The sequence below is a fragment of the Triticum dicoccoides genome, chromosome 1A, assembly GCF_002162155.2.
Source record: "Triticum dicoccoides isolate Atlit2015 ecotype Zavitan chromosome 1A, WEW_v2.0, whole genome shotgun sequence".
Classification (NCBI taxonomy): Eukaryota; Viridiplantae; Streptophyta; class Magnoliopsida; order Poales; family Poaceae; genus Triticum; species Triticum dicoccoides.
In genome coordinates this window covers 195,368,487-195,383,759 of record NC_041380.1, presented here as the reverse complement: position 1 = coordinate 195,383,759, position 15,273 = coordinate 195,368,487, and the positions used below count along the sequence as shown (strand labels likewise).

The 15,273-nt window shown below is 48.7% G+C and overlaps 1 long non-coding RNA gene across 1 annotated transcript in view; it reads right to left on the bottom strand.

Annotated features, from left to right (window-relative positions):
• Positions 1 to 12,295, bottom strand: part of LOC119277599 — a 14,539-nt gene extending 2,244 nt beyond the window's left edge. The window contains exon 1 of the long non-coding RNA XR_005137241.1: positions 12,079 to 12,295. This is a non-coding gene — a long non-coding RNA (uncharacterized LOC119277599). The remainder of the gene's footprint in view (positions 1 to 12,078) is intronic.
• Positions 12,296 to 15,273: the final 2,978 nt, after the last annotated feature.

The following is a 15,273-nucleotide window of genomic DNA, read 5'->3' as shown; positions in this document are numbered from 1 at the left end:
GTCGATTGGGTTGTCGCGTGCTCGTCCACCATGGTTGATGCTTCCTGTAAGCTCAGTTCAGTATGTGCCCACGCACCCCTGCTTATGCTATTCCCATTTCCTTGTTGCGCGCCCCCGCCGCTAGTGCCGCCGCTGCACCCCCGCTCATGCCCGCGCGTGCCCTTCCGGCCGCTGCTGCTGCGCTTTGCTGTTTCCTCTGCTCTCTGCTGCCGCTTCTTACTGCTGCTGCTTGCGGCCTCGCCCAGGGGCGCACCCTGTGCGGCCCTGCCCACCCCCGCATAGCCTCGCGCCGTCGCTGCCTTCCACTACGCCTAACGCTGCAGCCGTCCCGGGGAGCCGCTGCTAGCTTTGGCCGCCGGTGCTCCTCTGTGAGGCCGCGCGCGCGAGGCCGGCCAAAGCCGGTTGGCTCCCTGCCAATGGGGCTCGGCCCCCCTGTGTAATTAAGGTTAATCCCCTATTAGCCCCAAACCCCCCTGTTTAGATTATTAAGTTTAATTAATTTGTTAGTCTAGACCCTATGACATGTGGGCCCCGTTGTAAATTATAATAATAAGATAAATAAAAATGCCTAAGTCTATGACACGCGGGACCCGTGCACTATTCACTGGTTGACCCAGTCAACAGTTGACTGTGCTGTTGACTTTGACCTGGCCCCACATGTCATTGACTGTGGCTGGCACATACTAGGTGACAAAAGTATTTCACTGTTTATTATATAAATTTAATAATTCCATAATATTGTTTAAACTTCGAAAAATCATAGAAAATAAACCGTAGCTCGGATGAAAATACTTTGTACATGAAAGTTGCTCAGAACGACGAGACGAATCCGGATACGCAGCCCATTCGTTCGCCACGCATCCCTAGCATAGCGAACACGCAACTTTCCCTCTCCAACTCATCTGTCCGAAAACGCGAAACCCCGGGGATATTTTTCCGGATGTTTCCCCCCTTCGCCGGTACCACCTCATACCGCGTTAGGGCACCCCTAGCACCGCGTATTATCATGTTATGCCTTGTGATGCTTTGATTGCACTATTATTTATTGTGTTCCCCTCCGCTACTTCTTTCCGGTAGACCCTAAGACCGCTGCCGGTACCCCTGTTGTCGACTACGATGTTGATGACCTTTCTTGCCAGAGCAACCAGGCAAGCCCCCCCTTGATCACCAGATATCGCCTACTCTCCTCTATACTGCTTGCATTAGAGTAGTGTAGCATGTTACTGCTTTCCGTTAATCCTATTCTGATGCATAGCCTGTCATTGTTGCTACAACTGTTGATACCTTACCCGCAATCCTAAATGCTTAGTATAGGATGCTAGTTTATCATCAGTGGCCCTACACTCTTGTCCGTCTGCCATGCTATAGTACTGGGCCGTGATCACTTCGGGAGGTGATCACGGGCATATACTATATACTTTACACTGTTACATTACCGGTGATACTGTTCGGAGATGGGGCCTGAAGGGGCAGGTGGCTCCATCCAGGTAGTGGTGGGCCTGAGTTCCCGACGGCCCCCGATTGTTACTTTGAGGCGGAGCAACAGGGCAGGTTGAGACCACCTAGGAGAGAGGTGGGCATGGCCCTGGTCGTCGTTCGCGGTTATTTCAAGATAACACGTTTAACGAGATCTCAGTATTTGATCTGAGTCTGGCCACTGGCCTATACGCACTAACCATCTACGCAGGGACAATTATGGGCACTCGACGTCGTGGTATCAGCCGAAGCCTTCGTGACGTCAGCGACTGAGCGGCGCGCGCCGGGTTGGACCGCGTAACGCAACTTCCTTTGTAATGGAGGTTGCTAGGTCTGCTCTCCGGCCGCGTTCGCAACGTGCAGGTGTGCAAAGGTCGATGGGCCCAGACCCTTGCGCCATAGGATTTAGACCGGCGTGCTAACCTCTCTGTTGTGCCTAGATAGGGCTGCGACGTGTTGATCTTCCGAGGCCGGGCATGACCCAGGAAAGTGTGTCCGGCCAAATGGGATCGAGCGTGTTGGGTTATGTGGTGCACCCCTGCAGGGAAGTTGATCTATTCGAATAGTCGTGTCCCTCGGTAAAAGGATGACCCGAAGTTGTACCTTGACCTTATGACAACTAGAACTGGATACTTAATAAAACACACCCTTCCAAGTGCCAGATACAACCGGTGATCGCTCTCTCACAAGGCGACGAGGAGAGGATCATCGGTTAGTATTATGCTACACGATGCTACTTGGTGGACTTACCATCTACTCTCTTCTACATGCTGCAAGATGGAGGTGGCCAGAAGCGTAGTCTTCGACAGGACTAGCTATCCCCCTCTTATTTCGGCATTCTGCAGTTCAGTCCACATATGATAATCCTTTTCCATTTGATACCAATGCATACATATGTAGTGTAGCTCCTTGCTTGCGAGTACTTTGGATGAGTACTCACGGTTGCTTTTCTTCCCCTTTTCCCCCTTCCTATACCCGATTGCTGCGACCAGGCGTTGGAGTCCAGGAGCCAGACGCCACCGTTGATGACGACTACTACTACTCGGGAGGTGGCTACTACTACGTGCAGCCCGCTGACGACGACCAGGAGTAGTTTAGGAGGATCCCAGTCAGGAGGCCTGTGCCTCTTTCGATCTGTATCCCAGTTTGTGCTAGCCTTCTTAAGGCAAACTTGTTTAACTTATGTCTGTACTCAGATATTTTTGCTTCCATGGACTCGTCTATGATCGAGCTCTTGTATTCGAGCCCTCGAGGCCCCTGGCTTGTAATATGATGCTTGTATGACTTATTTTATTTGTAGAGTTGTGTTGTGATATCTTCCCGTGAGTCCCTGATCTTGATCGTACACGTTTGCATGTATGATTAGTGTACGGTCAAATCGGGGGCGCCACACTCTGCCCACTTGCCTCAGTAGCCGACTGGTCGTCTGCTTCGCCGGTTTGTGTACATGCATCTAGTAATGTGAGAGAGGAAATGTCAAATATGTGTACATGCATCTAGCTCGTGGAACTTTTGGCGTCCCATGAAATTTGTGTGGGTCTGTGGCCTGCCACTGTTTTCCTTGGTCCTATCCTTCTCTCACTCTAGCAAATCAGCCACGATGACCCTTTTTTCCTCCGCTCCATACTCGATCCCTTTCTTTCCCAATTGCCAAATCCAGCCAGAAGGACCCCTTTTCTCCCCTTCTTTCTCCTCCTTGCCACCACAGTCCACAATTGTTCTGCCCCTCATGTCCCATCCACTCCCCCGATCTGGAGCAGCAGCAGTGCCACGAGCACCATGTCGTCGACCTGCTCGTCTCTTTCTGTCCTCTGGTCGCCCGAGCCAAGGCCGACGGCGAGCTGTAGGAGGTTCACGAGCCCATCGAGCAAGCGCTGGAGCGAGGAATCCACTGCTCCCATTCCTTTTCCTCACCTCGTCCATGGTCGCTGGCGGAAAAAAATTATATAAGACCAGGTCTCACGGTTAGCAGGTGAGACTCGCTTTGATGGATGACACGTGGCATTCACAAATCCCAAAGCATCTAATCTCTCCTTCCCCCCTGATTTCAAGTAGGGGTAGGGTAGATACTTTGTAATTTGTGAATGCCACGTGTCATCCATTAGGATGGGTCTCACGTGAGACCTGGTCTCATAGAATTCTTTTCCGTCACTGGCCGCTACACGCTCCAGCTGATCTCCTCCCTTTATCTGCATGATACTTGTGCGTGGACGGGTATGTAGTAATTCTCCCCACAGATAGACTCGGGTTCAGCTTGCTGAAAAAATCCCCCCTTATTTGTTTCCTTTCCTACCAGATTCAGATCGGTTCGGCTCCTCTGCAGTACTGCTATAACTGCAGGGGTACTGTAGAAACAAGTATCCGCCGTCCATTTCAATCTCACGGCTCTCATTTTTCGGATTCAATTATGTTTTTATTAAATGGAGATTCTTTCTGCGGCAACGGCGGCACCAGGGCCGGCAACTCCCCGACGGCGAGCGGCCAGGTCGCCAGGGCGAAGGAAGCGGGTGGCGCGGCAAGGTCGACGGCAGTTCGGGTGCGCAGCCTGGGGAGGCCGTCATGTGGCGGGAGGCCGCCGAGGCAGGAAACGGGCATCCTGGCCTGAGAAAGACGAAGGCGTCGGGTGGTGTCCGTCGAGGTCAACATCGTCGGGTGGAGCAGCCTGGGAAGGCGGGTGCGGCAGGGCTGCTCAGCTGTTTCGTCGATGACGTAGGCAGGTGAGGCCAACAGACGGCATCCTGCCACGAATCCTAGTTAGGCCAGGACATTGCCGCGGCGCATGGAAGTCCTGCCGCCGCACCATCGACCGGGGAGGTAGCATGCTTGGCTGGAGAGACTAATCCTTGGCGGCAGAGAGTTCATCTGCTCGCTCCTCCCTACCTCTATCTCTCCACTCTCCGGCCAAGAGTTCAGTATGTGTGCGGCGAGCAGCGAGCTGGTTCGTTCTCCTTTTTTTCTTGACGGTAACGAGCTGTTTCTTATGGGCGTTTGATTGGCCAGGGACGGCTGATGTTGTTGCTACAGTACATGTGCAGTAACACTAGAACTGCAGAGGAGCCGAACCCGCTAGATCAGATCTAGCTACATGGAGGCCGTCAAGGCGTCAACATGTGTGGTGTGAACAAATCCACAACCGCTGTTTCCCCTCCCATCAGGTGTGATTCTTGTGCCTTTGCACTGAGTTTTACTCTACTGGGAGTTGACTAATTAATATGCAATGGACATATTGAGCTCATTTTTTTTGAGGAACCGGCAGGAGCACTGCCTTTTCATATAAGAAGGAGAATAAAGTTTATGTACAAGAGTGTTCGGTTTTCCGAGAGAAACCGGACAAAAACCCGTAGAAACTAATCAACCGATACCGGCTGCTACCTGTGCTCGGCCAAAGGCCAAAGTCCTTTGCTTGATGTCGTCAAAGGCAATAGCTACTACCTCTAGGTGCGTGAGGCGAGTTCCATTGAAGATGCGGCGGTTTCGCTCCTTCCAGATGTTCCAGATGGTGTAAAGGAAGCGGCCGCTCCGCCTTCTTCCGTCGTCCTTGGGCAAATTGGTGGTGAACGAATCCCACCAGTCTGAAATCCCCATCGAAGGGGGCAATGTGGGCGTGGCCCCAGAATCCTCTCCCGTCCACTTTTGTGGCGGAACACCCGAGCATTTCTTTCATTCCAAATGGTCCACGAGACGAGCATGGTGAGGGAGGCCATCGCTTGCCGGTTAGGGTTGCGGTTGTCGGTTCTCTTGTCCCACCACTGGTAGACGGAGTCGTCCATGAGCCACTCGGATGTATCCATGTGCGCAAGACCTAACTTCTCAATAAGAGACTTCCATAGTCGAATCGTGTAGCGGCACTTGAAGAAAAGGTGGGCTCCCGATTCTTGCTCCCTATTGCAAAGCTTGCAAAGGCCACAATTTGGCCAACCTCGACGCTCCAAGCGATCGGCGGTTCAAATTCTATCTTGCAACGCCAACCAAGCAGAAAAACTTAACCTTTGGAGGTGCCCATGCCTTCCAAACCATGCGATCCAAGGGGGAGAGAGTCATGCCTAGGAATTGAGCCTTGTATGCAGTGGCCACCGTGTAGGTCCAATCATTCGCATGCTTCCAAACAATGACGTCTTCAGTTTGCTCATGAAGGTGGACGTCATTAATGAGCATCCAAAGAGTGAAGAACTCCCTAATGTGGGCGATGGAGACAACCGTGTCCGTGTCATGATTGATCTTGAAGATCCAAGCGTTCCCCGCGAGGGCCTCACGGACCTTCCAATTCTTTCTTCTCGAGGCCGCAAACAAGAGTGACGCGATATCCTTGGGTTTGCGACCAAGAAGCCACGGGGAGCCCCAAAAAGGTGTTTTGGCGCCATCCCCTACAGTGATAGTCGTAGAGGCATAGGAAAACTCGAGGTCCTCCTCCGTGCACGGGTTTCCAAGGCCAACCCATAATCTACGGGGCTCAGTCCATTCATACCATAGCCATCGGAGCCGCAAAGCACGTGCAAACTTGTCGGTGTCGAGCACCCCGAGGCCACCATATTCTTTTGGTCTACAAACCACCTTCCAGTTGACCTTACATTTGGCTCCCATTGTCTTGTCTGTAACACCCCGGATGTAATTTACTTTATTTGTATTCCAACTCTTGCCGTTTCCGGCACTAAGTTATTTTATTTCATCGTTGTCGGGTTTTTGTCTCCGAGTGTTTTGTCTTTGTCATGCGTCTCATATCATGTCATCATGTGCATTGCATTTGCATACGTGTTCGTCTCATGCATCCGAGCATTTTCCCTGTTGTCCGTTTTGCATTCCGGCGCTCCTATGTCCTCCGGTGTCCCTTTCTACCTCTTTTCATGTGTGGGCGTTAAACGTTTTTGGATTGGACCGATACTTGCCAAGCGGCCTTGGTTTACTACCGGTAGACCGCATGTCAAGTTTCGTGCCATTTGGACTTCGTTTGATACTCCAACGGTTAACCGAGGGACCGAAAAGGCTTCATGTGTGTTGCAGCCCAACACCCCTCCAAACTGACCCAAAACCCACCTAAACCCTCTCTATCATCTAGAGCGTTCGATCACAATCGCGTGGCCGCAAACCGCACCTCATTTGGAGCTTCCTAACTCCTCCTACCTATAAAACTATGTCTCCCCCGAAATTTTCGGGTCTTCCCTACCCTAAACCTTGCTCCTCTCCCTCTCGCCGCGCCGGACACGTCCGGTCCGGCCGGACGAAACCGCCGCCGCCACCCGCAGCCAACCGGGGGCCGCCACCCGTCCCACGCCGGCCCTCCTCCGCCGCCAGCCCGCGAGGCTCAGGGAGGACCCTCGCGCGTCGCCTCCCGGGCCGAGACCCCGCGCGCCCGCGCCGCCTTCTTCCAACCCTCCGGCGCCCGGCGCTGCCATCGACCTCGCCGGCCATCGCCGACGTGCCTCGCCGCCGGCAACCTCGGCGCTCGCGCCCCTTGCGCCCGAGGCCGGTCACCGCGCCACCGCCCACGCCGTCCTCCGGCGAGCCCTCGACTCCCTCCAGCGAGCTCTCCCCAAGACCGACAAGTCCCGCTCCGGCAAGCTACAGTAACTCCGGCGAACAGTTGAACGGCGGCGAACCTCGTAATCCACGCCAGATCCAGATCTGAGCATCTCGGGGTTGACTTTTTCGTCCCTAACCCTAAATTTTATGCATACTTTGACATGCCATAACTTTGCATCCGTAGCTCCGATTCGTGCGTGTAGCATATCAGAATGTTCGTCTCGACGAGTGCATCATTTCATCTCTGTGCATAATTTTCATTTGATCTCATATTGATGCCCGAAATGCTGTTGGAAGAGGGCTATGTGAGGAATATTTCAGATCTGTTTCAGCAAATGGTCTTTTGTCATTTTTGCCATGATTAATGTGTGCATGCTATGATCCTGAGCTCTACATGTGTTTTGTTAAATGTCATGCCATCTTTACAGGGGTGTATGCCATGTATTTTTGTGATATTCGTGGTGACTAGCACCAGCATGCAAAGTAGCTTACTCAATGATGTTGATTTCAGGGACTTAGAATTTCACTAAGTCATTGTCCTACTGTAATTTTTATGCCATATGTTCATGTTGTTTCCTAGTGATCCGTGCCTCTTTTGAGGATGATCAGTAAGGATGTTTTGTTAATATTGTGGTGCTCTTTCTATCCATGTCTTTGTTTGCAATTATGGAGCATCCTACCTTGAGTCAATCAAGCTCTACTTTTGCTATAAAATTTTCCTAGCAGATTGTTAACATGTTTATCGATTTTGCCGAGGGTGTTGCTATTGATCCGTGCATGCTATGTTGTTGTTCCTGCCATGTCTAGCTTCTATTTCATGTCTTCTTGATGAGTGTATGCTTAGTTTGTCATGCAATTTCTCGTAGTGAGTGCATCGAGCTCGTAAACATGTCTACTTGTTAATCTGTTTTGCATGCTCCAGTTTTTCACTAAGTCTGAATCTGTTTATGTTTTTGCTATGTTCACATGCTTGCAATTGTATTTTCTGATCCCTTTTGACTCAAGGTCACTAAGGGATTTTTGTTATATGCTTTGAGTAGCTTCATGCCATGCCTTGCTTTGCCATGATATGCTCCTGTAGCATATAGTTATCATGCTCTAAAGATTGCTTCCTGGTGATAAATTCCTGATTTGTTATTTCACCAAGTCTGAAACCAGTAATTTTTTGTTTTTTTGCCATGCTTGTTTGAACCTGTTAATGAGTGAATTAACCGTAGCTCAGTGTTCATCTTTTGTCAAGCATCATGAGTGGATCCCTGCCATGTATTTGTTTGCCATGTTTGAGTGTTGTAGTATATTTATCTTGATGCATTTAGATGGCTACTTGCTGTTTATTGCAGACCGGTGCCATATTTGTTTTGCTTGTCATTTCCAAACCGTGCATCCGATTCCGATGATCTTTATATCGATTTCAACCGAAATCGCCTCACCTTTTCAGTGGCACTCTTGGATTTCCAAGTTGAGGCCAGGTTCAATCTTTCCTTTCCAAATCATGCATATGCATCACATACTGCATCCCGCATATCATACTATGTTTGCATCATGTTGTTTGAGCATTGCACGTGGTTGATTGTGTTCCTTGTGCTTGTTGTTCTTGCTTGGGTAGAGCTGGGAGACGAATACGTGAACGATGAGCCCGTTGAGTACGCTTACGAGGGTCAAGGCAACTCTGAGAACTTTGCAAGCAAGATGACCATACCCTCCAAATCACTTCTATCTTTGCTTGCTAGATGCTCGCTCTTTTGCTATGCCTATGCTACGATACCTACCACTTGCTTATCACGCCTCCCAAAATTGCCATGTCAAACCCCTAATCTACCTTGTCCTAGCAAACCATTGTTTGGCTATGTTACCGCTTTGCTCAGCCCTCTTATAGCGTTGCTAGTTGCAGGTGAGGATTGGAGATCGTTCCTTGTTGGAACTTGTTTATTGTTGGGATATCACCATATTATCTTGTTTATCTTAATGCACCTATATACTTGGTAAAGGGTGGAAGGCTCGGCCTTATACCTGGTGTTTTGTTCCACTCTTGCCGCCCTAGTTTCCGTCATATCGGTGTTATGTTCCCGGATTTTGCGTTCCTTACACGGTTGGGTTATAATGGGAACCCCTTAACAGTTTGCCTTGAATAAAACTCCTTTAGCAATGCCCAACCTTGGTTTTACCATTTGCCACCTAACCTCTTTTTCCCTTGGGTTTCCGGAGCCCAAGGGTCATCTTTATTTAAACCCCCCCGGGCCAGTGCTCCTCTGAGTGTTGGTCCACCTTGTCAGCCGCCGGTGGCCACCAGGGGCAACTCTGGGCTGGCCTACCGGAAGTTTGGACAATTTGAGTGTGCCCTGAGAACGAGATATGTGCAGCTCCTATCGGGATTTGTTGGCACATTCGGGCGGTGTTGCTGGACTTGTTTTACCATTGTCGAGGATGTCTTGTAACCGGGATGCCGAGTCTGATCGGAATGTCTTGGGAGAAGGAATATCCTTCGTTGACTGTGAGAGCTTGTGATGGGCTAAGTTGGGACTCCCCTGCAGGGATTTGAACTTTCGAAAGTCGTGCCCGCGGTTATGGGCAAATGGGAATTTGTTAATGTCCGGTTGTAGATAACCTGAAACTTAACTTAATTAAAATGCACCAACCGCGTGTGTAACCGTGATGGTCTCTTCTCGGCGGAGTCCGGGAAGTGAACACAGTGTTGGAGTAATGCTTGGCGTAGGTTGTTCTAGGATCACTTCTTGATCATAGTTGTTCGACCGTGCTTTGCCTTCCCTTCTCGCTCTCATTTGCGTATGTTAGCCACCATATATGCTAGTCGCTTGCTATAGCTCCACATCATACCTTTACCTTACCTATAAGCTTAAATAGTCTTGATCATGAGGGTGCGGGATTGCTGAGTCCCCGTGGCTCACAGATTACTTCCAAACCAGATGCAGGGACCGATGATACCGTTCCAGATGATATGACCGAGCTCAAGTGGGAGTTCGATAAAGACTCTCGTCGTTACTACGTGTCTTTCCCAGATGATCAGTAGTGGTGCCCAGTTGGGGCGATCGGGGACTATGTTGCATTTGGGGTTTATCTTCATTTTGGTTCCGTAGTCGGACCTTGAGTGTACTTGGATGAATGTAATGTTATTTATGTATTTGTGTGACATGGCGAGTGTAAGCCAACTATGTACCTTTCCCCTTTATTTATTTACATGGGTTGTTGTGAAGATTATCTCACTTGCGACATTGCTTTCAATGCGGTTATGCCTCTAAGTCGTGCTTCGACACGTGGGAGATATAGCCGCATCGAGGGCGTTACATTGTCCGAGCCGGACCAAAGGAAAGCTCTCTCAATTTTGTTAAGGCTATGGAGAGAGCTCTAAGGCACGATGAGGGGCGTGATGGAGAATACTGCTTGGGAGGTAATGACCGACCTAACAAGTGTTGTATGACCGATGGTAGTGATGTTTTGGCCCTCCCAAGTGACCAATTTGCCGGCCGCTTTGTCCTCAAGGTATTGAAAATCCACCTTCTTCAGTTGCCAAATGGAGAGTGGTAGTCCTAGGTATTTGACCGGAAAAAAGGCACGTGCTACCGGCATGCTCTGAAGAATTTGCTCAAGGTCAAGGTGGTTGCAGCGAATAGGCACAACCGAGCTTTTTTGGAAGTTGGAACAAAGGCCTGTGATGTCCCCAAAGCCTCTCAAAATAGAGGCAAGATTGTCGATGTCCCGCTTGATGGGGGCCACAAAGACCGCCGCATCATCCGCATAGAGGGAGGTGCGCACCATGGCACCCCGACCACGGATCTTATGAAGGAGCCCTTTTCGCGTCGCTAAGTCTAGGATCTTATGCAAGGGGTCAATTGCCAGGACGAAGAGGAGTGGAGAGATGGGGTCCCCCTGCCTGAATCCACGGCCATGCTTGACAGGAGGGCCGGGTAGCCCGTTTAGCATTATCCGAGATGAAGAAGAGGATAGAAGCGCAACAATCCAAGCTTGAAATTTTGGAGGGAAGCCCAACCGTTGGAGCAGCTCAAGAATGTATCCCCACTTGACTGAGTCGAAAGCCAAGCAAAAATCAAAGAGTTTCCGAGATGTGGTTCTTGGCAAGTGCAGTCACGTGGAGACGATGACAGAGAGAGATTCTCAGCAGACTAGAAAAGTACAAACACTTCCTTTCCTTTGTCTCTCCTCCATCTCATCCCTTTTCCTTCTCTCCGCCTCATCCTGCGTCTCTCTCTCCTTTTTCACTTTATCGCCTAAGAACCGTCCCGGCCCCAGCAGGAGCTCTCCTCATCTCCAATCTCCGCCCCCTCTCCCCACCCTATCCAGTCACTCCATCCCTCACCACGAGGTCCTCCTCCTCAAGCTCCCCTGCCCGATCTTCTAGAGGTCACCCCCTCCCTCACTACGAACTCCTCCTGAAGCTCACGCCGTCGCCAGAGCCCGAAGCTGCTACCTCGCGGAGTCGAGCTGGCCTGCCACGAGCCCCACCATGCCGACCGAGTGCCTCGTCGTCGTCACCCGCAAGAAGATGATCTGCCCTTGGTCACCAATGGATTTCCACCGCCTTACAGTGGTAGATCCACCTCCCGCCCCTCACCCCAGCCAGTGGCGGAGCTAGCATTTGATAACAGGGTGGGCCACCCCAAAATTCTTCAGTTTGCTCTTCGTCCACATCTGCAGTCCTCTGCACACGCGACTCCCTCATACTTCCTCCGTTCCAAATTACTCGTCGCAGAAATAGATGTATCTAGAACTAAAATACATCTAGATACATCCATACCTGCGACAAGTAATTCGGAACGGAGGGAGTACTAGCTATCTTCCTAGCATGTCTCTCAAAAACAGAAGAGATGTTTCCGGTCCTCTTCATTTAATAATTCTGCAATAACATGGTTATGATTTCTTTAGTTCACCTATTTATGTGCTGCATCTAATCAAATTCATCTACATCTAAAGTACAGAATTCATCCATGTAATATATAAACATTGCATCTCTCTTTCCATTCCCTCTCAGAGTCAGAATAACCAAGAACTTTACTGAAATCGGTCAAAGGGGATGTTTTTTGCGAGAAAAGGGGGATTTGAGGTCAGTACCTCTCTCTCCCTCTCTGTGCGCCTGAGTGGACTGAGCGCCGTGGCCCGTGGGCGACTCGCCGGCTCCGGCAAGCACTAGCAAGGTCAGGGCGGCCGGGTGACGCGCGGAGCAGGCAGGGCCAATGCCCACGTGTGTGAGGGCGGTTCCTCCTGGTGGCCAGCGAGGCGATGCCGCAACGGGAAAGCAGGAAGCAGCGGGCGAATCGGAATCTAGAGAGACAAGGGTTGTGCGCTGTAGGTGCGCTGCGTGTGCTGTGCGTTCGGCCTTCTTTCTCCTTGGCTGCTCTTTCTGCCTTGCTGGGCTTCTTTCCCCCTGGCCCGTGTATTAACAATCCTATCCTATACACAGGCCGACGCAAAATCCCAAGGTGGGCCGCGGCCCATCCTGTCCATCCTGTGGCTCCGCCACTGACCCCAGCGCCAGTCTTTGAGGATGGAATCGATGAAGTCCTCGTTGCCGTCTTCCCTGATCTCTCTCTCATCAATTTGGTCCCGTCCTGGTTGAATTAACTTGTCTGTATAAACCGAACACATTCTGGCAGTTTATGGCCACGTTTGAAGGAACCGTCCTGCATTTGGGGGAGAACCGTCAGCGTGCAATTTAAATGAGCGAAAAACGGAGCGATCATCAATAGACGGAGTTATACGATTTTTTGTTTCAACAAATGGAGTTTGTAACGGGGTGTCAGCGACACTTGGTACCGAATCGTGGATAAAACCAAACAAGCAGGAACAATACGAGGGGCTCCCGTGACACAGCCAATGTCAGATGGCAGTGTTAGGCCCAGTATGATATAGCTGGCCAAACGGGCCGTGCTAACTGGGCCGGCCCGGTAGCACGCAGGAATGGCCTGGGCTAAACGGGCCAGGCATGGCACACGGCACGCCATGGGCCGTGCCTGGGCCTAGAGGCTGGGCACGTGGGCCGGCATGGCACGACCCGTTTAACTTTTTTTGAAATATATAAATAAATATGTCCTATATAAATACCTAGTACTCTAATATGTTCAATAATTTTGTAGTGCATGCGTACATTTGTAATGCTCTAATATATTTCTTTCTATTTCTTTTAATCTTTTAGTATTTCTAGAGCATAGCTTGTACTCTTTTACTTTTTTGGGACGGAAGATTTTAATGAGGCAAGCGCTAATAAAACTCTAGATTTATCCCAGATAATACTCTACATTTTTTTTCATTTTTCTACAATTTTTGGAAAAAAAATTGCTGTACAGAGGGAAAAAACGCCCCAGCCGAGGTAAATATGCGCCAGGCGGCCCATCGTGCGATAACGGGCCGGTGTCCCTGGGCGTGCCGCGTGCCAGCCCAGATAGGCTGCGTGCCGTGCCTGGGATGCAAGCTCCCGCCCATGGGCCGGCACGGCCCGGCCCGGCTAATAATCGTGCCGTGACGGGCCGTGCCGTGCCATGCACGATTGCCGCGTGCCGGGCCGTGCCAGCCCGTTTGGCCAGGTATACAGTATGACTAGAACCTTACACAAACTGTGTCAGGTGTGTGTTAGTAGTAATGCGTGAAATAATACAGCAAAGGAGAGAGAAAATAATCGGCGGAAGCAAAAGGTTCTAATCTTGAGGCACGCAGCTACGGTTCTGATAGTTCTGACTCGGGTACATTTTGATAGAGAATCTCTCTCTCTCTCTCTCTCTATATATATATATATATATATAGGAAAATGGTTGTGTATTCCTGGGAGTACGTACTCCCGTTCCTCATATACCACATAGATAAATCTTTTATACCTCTTTATTATTTTTAAAATATTTTACTAGTAATTATTAGATACCCCAAAATGAGTTTTATGAAGAAATTCATGTGAGTCACAGATGATATATACTGATGTGTTTGTACGTGAAAAATGTATATTACAAAAAATACGTCACAAATGATATTTTTTCAGCAAAATTCGTATTGGGGTATCTTAGAATATTAAATGAAGTATATTGAGAACAATAAAGAGGTATAATTAATGTGTATATGAGATGTATTGAGGGTGGGAGTACATACTCCCAGGAGTACAGAAGAGGAGTCCTATTTGGGCTATTCTGTTTCGCGTGACAAAATATTCGAGTGGTTGAACTGATGAATATTATATGAACTGATGAATTCGAGTGGTTAAACTCATGAATTCGAGTGGTTGAACTGATGCTTTCATTTTTCGTTGACAATCGTCTTCTTTAGTTCAACTTTTTTTGCAATTTTTTTGTCGAACGGGGCGTGTAATATGTTGTTGGAAAACTTTTGACATCTACATTATAATCATATAAATTATTTTTGCAAAAAAAATTATGGTTTAAGAGCAGTTTTGAAAAATCCATTTTTTCAAAAACCGAAAACGTGAATCGTATTTTGGACATAATTTTCAAACAAATGGGATGGCGTTGGGAAGCTGGTGAAAATCCGCTTCTTCCATATATCTAATGTTTTTTAAAATTATATGTGATTTAAAAGTAATTTGAAAAATGGTGAAATTCTAGGCGAAACGTATTTTCGCTTGTTTTTGCAAACAGTTTGTCGGATTGACACAAATTATACGGCGTTGGAAAGCGATGGAAAATGCGCAACTTTTTCATGTAGAATGTTTTTCTAATTCCTTACGGTTTAAACTCGAATTCAAATACGGTCAAATTTGATTTCAAACACGATTTTTTTCAAAGTTTGTCGAAATGGGGCAAATAATATACCGTTGGAAAGCTATCGAAAATGCAAACTTAGTCACGTTGAACATTTTCTCAAATTCACAACCGTTTAGGAGTAATTTTGAATACGGCAAGATGGATCATGTTGTTTCCCGTCTGAAAAACAGAGTACTCGTACTGATTTATGTGTGTGTTTGTACTCAGTATTTTTCATAGAATAATTTTGAATGGTTTCGAAAAAAATTGAACGGATGTTCGTATGGGTTTGTATTGAACGTGTTCTCATAGACTAGACTTCACATGTTTTTCCGGTATGGTTTTCCTCGTAACTTCTCAACGGTTTACGTTATCGGCGTCCCCAAATTTGCATGGTTTATATCGCTGAACTAAACGATATTTTTTACAAAAAGAAAATGTTGTGTGTTTATTTTCTTTTTTTGAACTCAACTTTGTTTTGCGATGATGTTGTGGACTTCTCTTATTTTACCACTTGAACTTTTACCTTTTTGAATATCTGTATTTTTTTAGCATTTTTCCAAAG